This window comes from Pteropus alecto, unplaced genomic scaffold (assembly GCF_000325575.1).
Source record: "Pteropus alecto unplaced genomic scaffold, ASM32557v1 scaffold71, whole genome shotgun sequence".
Taxonomy (NCBI): domain Eukaryota; kingdom Metazoa; phylum Chordata; class Mammalia; order Chiroptera; family Pteropodidae; genus Pteropus; species Pteropus alecto.
The window spans coordinates 1472778-1478777 of NW_006433024.1; positions in this window are offsets into that span (position 1 = coordinate 1472778).

Here is a 6000-nt window from a genome sequence, read left to right on the forward strand (position 1 = left end):
AAATGGTTGAAGATGATAGTGACAGAAAGTAAGTTGATATTTTCTCCAGAAAGTCTTTATTTAATTTAATAAAAATTAAATCCAATTTAATAAAATTTAAATCTAATATAGAGTGGCTGCAATATAAAGTTTGTAGATTGTGATAACTCTAGGCAATGTAAAAGAGGTGAGCATTCACTCGCGGCTAGGTGATAATAGTTGTTTGATAGGAAGAGGGGTTGTGGATTTCTAAGCTCACCCCACCTGGTATTCTGGGTCAGCAGCCCACTCAGTGGAAAAAAGAATTCATCAGATGGATGAACTGCAAAGTGGTGACAAGCCAAGTGTCATTCTGTAGCCATTTTTGTAACTGGAATGCCCCACATTTTTTGCTTTAGCAACCTGAGTTTCTGGTAGAGAAGCTTCAAGAAATTTAGGATTTCTGTCTCAGTGTTGAAATTCTCTAGCCAGCTTATTTCTCTGTGATCTTAAGTGTATTAGTTTGTGAAGACTGTTATACGAAAGTTCCATAACTAGCGTGGCGTAAACAATAGAAATTTACTGTCTCGTAGTTCTGGAGGCTAGAAGTACAAGATCAAAGTGTCATCAGGATTGTTTCTTTCTGAGGGCTGTGAGGGAAAGATCTTCCAGGCTTTGCTCCTTGACTTGTAGATGGCTACCCTCTTTCTGTATCTCTTCACATGGCCTTTTTCCTGTGGCTCTGTCCAAATTTCTCCTTTTTATAATGATACTAGTCAAATTAGATTAAGAACCATCCTAGACAGCATGACCTCATCTTAACTAATTATAACTGCAGTGACTCTATTTCCAAATAAAGTTACATTCTGAGGTTAGGACTTCATCTATGAATTTTGGGGGAAAACACTGAAACCCACCCAATTCAGTCTACCTCGATTTCTGTTGAACATGGTGCTAGGGAAAGGGCTGTTAGCTTTCTTCAGCTGTTCAGAAAACCATTTCCTTTAGCAAAAGGAAGATGCTAATCTTCCTTTTCACATTCACAAACCACTGTCGTCTAATCAATGCAGTGGCTTCCTGACTTGGCCCTAATCCAGATCTACTGGATCAGAATCTCTAAGGTTGGAAACTTAGAAACTATTTTTAGCAGGCTCCTTGGGAGATTCTGATGCAGCCAGCCCTCCTCTCCTTGTTGGACCTGCTTTCAGGAGGCATTGGAATATATTAGTCCTCTTCACCTGCTGGTTTTCAAGGTACTGTTGTCCCAGGTGGCCTTCACCTTGTTTTAGTAACTTGTATGCTAGTGAAGGTTGAAATACTCTTTGAAAACCAAATCCACATTGGACTTGAGTGAAGAGTAAAACCCCTCAGATTCCATTAAGAATAGTGCTTTCCCTTTACTTGTATTAAGAGAAGGATTTCATTTAGGTAGTTTGAGGTGGTGTGATGTGGTTTCACCTCTTCATTTCTCTCCTCCCCTAGTAGGCATAGGCTCTAGCAGTCCAGGTTCTTCGATTCTGTTGAATGGATGATTCCATTAATGTGATTAATGTAGCCATTGTAACATTTATTAGGCATCATTAGAATCTCATGGCTTCTGATACTAATGATATACTCTTGTAATTCAGGGGCTTGCAAACTACAAACTGGGCCAGATACAGCCTCCCTGTTTTTATACAGCCCTTGAGCTAAGAATGTTTTTATACTTTTAAATGGTTAAAAAAATTCAAAAGATGAATACTATGTCTTGACATGTGAAAATATAAGAAATTCAAATTTCAATATCCATAGCTTTATTTGAACATAGCTATTCCCATTACTTTATGTATTATCTGTGGCTGTTTTTGTGCTCTGATATCAGAGCTGTGTAATTGCAACAGAGGCCTGAAAATATTTACTATCTCATCCTTACAAGAAAAGTTTGCTGACCCCTTTTGTAATCTCTGCTATTTGATTCTATGTCTAGTAAGGGGGTGGTTGTGAAGTGAAGAGGTCTTAGATGGTTTGAGGGACCCAGCTCATAGGCTGTTTGGATACCAGGTAGCTGTGGGATGCCAAGTATGCAAGTTAGCTCCTGTGGTTCACTGCTTCCTCGTTTGTACTGACAGGGAAGTGACCACTGACGCCCCTTTGGCCTGTAGCATACTTTTATTTTCATGACACAGAGAAAAGAATAACCCCAAAGGAAAAATTCTGTGAGAACGTAGAGATCGATTCAGGAATCCTCAGTATCTGTTTGATTTTATTTTTCTATCCAGAGCTCTTCCTCTAACCAGGATCTTCGTTCCACCAATGTACATCAAATACAGAGATGCCTTCCAGTATACAAACAACTGAGGTATCAGATTATATCATTTGTTGTTTGTCAGCATCTCTGTTTTCTAGTCTATTTTATGGGGTTGGAGTGAAAGAGAATCTGAAACAGAAATATGGCTAAGTGGGACCCTTTACAGAATGATAGATCCTCCCTTCTTAGAAAAGGATCCTCTGATGGATCATTCCTGATAGATCACTCTTTAGGCTGATCCAGAACTAAAGCCAGATAAATTAGGGTCTCAGTTTAATCAAGCTCACTTGTCATATCACTCCATGCTGAAATACCTGTTAGGATGAGTTGCTTTTAAGCCAGGGTGTTCCCGGTTCTCAGGCATTGATGAAGAAGATGAGAAGAAATACTTAGTAGCTTTGGATTTTAAAAATACTAGAAATAAAGAGTAATTGGAGAATTAGTCTCCCTAAGTGTTTGCGAAGCCTATGAGGATATCTCTGCTGAGTCATATTACATTGTGCTTTTTCTTTCAAGTGGGTGCTGGGAAAGGAGATTCATAGTGGGAATTAATCTAATCAATGCTTTTTTCTACAAGGAACTCTGGTTCTGTGGAATCATAAAGACACAATACATAACTGACTTAATACACGCAGAAGTCTTTTCTCCTGCCATTTGGTTTGGGAAACTAAATACAGTTTTCCTAAATATTGTGTTTCTAGGACATGCATGAAGTATCTTGTTCTTGTTTTCCTTCTTCTTTTTTTTTAATTTGAGCTGTTAGAGAACAAGAAAAGGTGTTAGACAATTTTAAAGATAGCTCCCTTCTATTTATCAGTGGAATCTTCCTCATTGAAGAAAATTGGTGTGTATTGATATCTCTGAGTCAGTCACCAGGATCTGCGTTTAACTTTGGTTTCTAAGTCCTTGAAAGCTGTTGACCCCTTTTGCTTTTGAGTTTCATTCACCAGCTAAAAGGCCAAGCATCAGGGTAGGGAGAGTGAAATTCAAAATTTGTGGGCTTGGAAAAATGTGTATTTATAATCAGCTTGAGGGCTCAGAGGATTTGTGAAATCGGTTTGGATTAACAGCCATTGATTGCTAATAAAACAATATTTAGCTTTGTCTGGAGTACAGCGATGGAGAAAGGTATGGGCACCTTGTCAACAGGGCCCATTGAACCAGGATGATGGGTTAAGCGTGGGGGTCTGTGCAGCAGCGTGGGTGCTCCACCTTCAAGGAGCGGTTGTCAGTTGTTAGTGAGGCGGGTGAAAGGAAGGACGCCAGAGTCTGATGGCTGGGGTGGTATTGATGTGCCTTAGCCGACTAATCAGATTGAAAAAGTCTCATGGTATTTATGTCACTTTAATTTTCATCAAACAATTGGAGCCGACAGCACTCTATTAAGAAAAGGCTGATCCAGAACTAAAGCCAGATAAATTAGGGTCTCAGTTTACTCAAGCTCACTTGTCATCTCACTCAATGCTGAAATACCTGTTAGGATGAGTTGTTTTTAAGCCAGGGTGTTCCCGGTTCTCAGGCATTGATGAAGAAGATGAGAAGAAATACTTAGTAGCTTTGGATTTTAAAAATACTAGAAATAAAGAGTAATTGGAGAATTAGTCTCCCTAAGTTCCCTTATTTTTAAAGAAGCTGATGAAAGAAAAAGCATTTTAACAGAGACAACTATAATGCGCTTTCCAAGAAATGGTCAAACCACAGCAATAATGAAAAGGAATTTCACTAGTCAGCTGTGTAATTTTATTATCAATAATGAACCTGTTATTAAAATCAGAATTCTGGTGAATTGGAATGAGGGGAAGAAATAGACATAGAAGAAAAATTGAGTGTTTTAGAATTTTTCTGTGTAGTTTTAGATTGTTTTCCTTGGCACACTTTCAGCACCTGTAAAATCTCATTTCGGAGAATGGCTCTGAGAATCACATCACTCTCTCAGGATGTGCTCAGAATTAAAATTGGTTTGCTTCACACCAATTTAAAAAGAGCAACAACGTAAGCTTGAATCAGTGTGTAGGACAGGTTGGCAAGTCAGTTATTAGGATAGAATGTCAAAGTACACAACACAAAAGAAGATAGTGTTGATTTATTTGTTAAGAGTTAGATTTATATTCTCTAAAGTAAGGCAGAAAAATAACACTGCCCTGTGGGTAGTGGATATAGTTGTACTGTGAGTGATGAGAAGGGACGAGAGAGGCTTTGGAGGTAATAATAATGTTCTGTTTCTTGATTTTGGAGCTGGTTGCAGAGAATGTTCAGTTTACGAAAATTCATTGAGTGGTATACTTAGAATATGTTTTCTTTTATGATCTACTACAATACGAAGTTAAAAACGTTTGCTTGGGGCCGTTGTCTTAAAATTGAATTCCATATTTTCTATTGCTAGGGACAGTGTGAGAAAAGAAGGAACATGGGGGCAGTGGAAAGCACTGCTCAGTCAAGAGTTTACACACCGCCCCCTCATCCCACCACGTATTAGCCAGTGGGTCACCACACACTGGGCCTTGGACCTTGTTTTCACATCTCAATAGTGAGGGAGTTGGACACGTTTCCCGAGGTGCCTTATAACATCCTAGGATACGCATCTCCATACGAAATAAAATATTTAGGATCAATAACTACCATAGGCAAATTTTTAATGAAAAAAATCACTGGGGCAGTAAATCAATCTTCAGATTTGGAATCTTCATTATAGAAAACCTCATTTAATTAATTGTAGGTACCTAGGAAGTTCAGTTTCAGTAGATTTTAGACTTTTCTCTTCAGCTGTCTTGAGCTAGAGGATGCCAGCATTTGTGGGGGTCCCAAGGAGTATCACTACAGGAAATTCCCTTTTCTGGGGAACAGGTACCTGTGTCCTTCAGTGATGCCCTGAGAATGAGTCTGTGTCCTGTTGTCAGCACCATCCTCTTCTTTCCTCCTTTAAGTGCCACTGAGTTCTTTTCTTTTTTAACTGGATTTGCATTTTCTCCGCTTTCATTGGACTTTCATTCACCCATTCAAATATTTTTGGAGCGCCTACCATGTGCTGGGCATGCCCTGATGCTGAGATGTTAATTAAGAAGAAAGACCCAAGCACTAGCTTCACTGGATTGAATCTAGACTTGGGGTCCCCAAATGGTCTCGATTAAACACCTGTCAGTAAGAAAGAGTGAGGTTTCACTCTTTGCTATGTAAAGTATGTTGTAAAACATACACAGAAATTGGAAATTAATAGACCGTTCTTATACTGCCTCGGTAGTGCTCTCAGCCCTGCTTTAAGGCCCTACCATGTTGCAGTCAACACACCAAAAAATGGAGAAAACAGAGAGAGGGCTGTAAGGTTGTAGGTTATTAAAAGACAAAGAAATGTATGACTAAAAGCAGTTTCTCAGCTTGATCTTAACTGTTCCTTTTGCTCCTTGCCGATTTGTTTGGTTTGTGTGTTTAAATTATTTTCCTTATTTTTTTGTTTGTTTTTAAATTTTTAGTTAATTTTTTTAAATGAGAAAAAAAAACAAAACAAAAACCAAAAAACAACAGTTTACCCGTTGTCTGTTTTTTTATTGTGGTCTGGCCTTGCTGATAAAGCCAGTATGTCTATCCTGAGGATCACACTTGGAGCCTTTCCCAGGGTCTAAGCCTGACATTCATGTATTGCTTCAATGCATTTTATTTAGACCCCATTCCCCTCCAGGCCTCCTAGTCTGCCACCCAAGCTGAGTAGTAATTTTTAAGATGAACTCACAGCTTTTTGGAAATAAGTCACATCTTTTTCC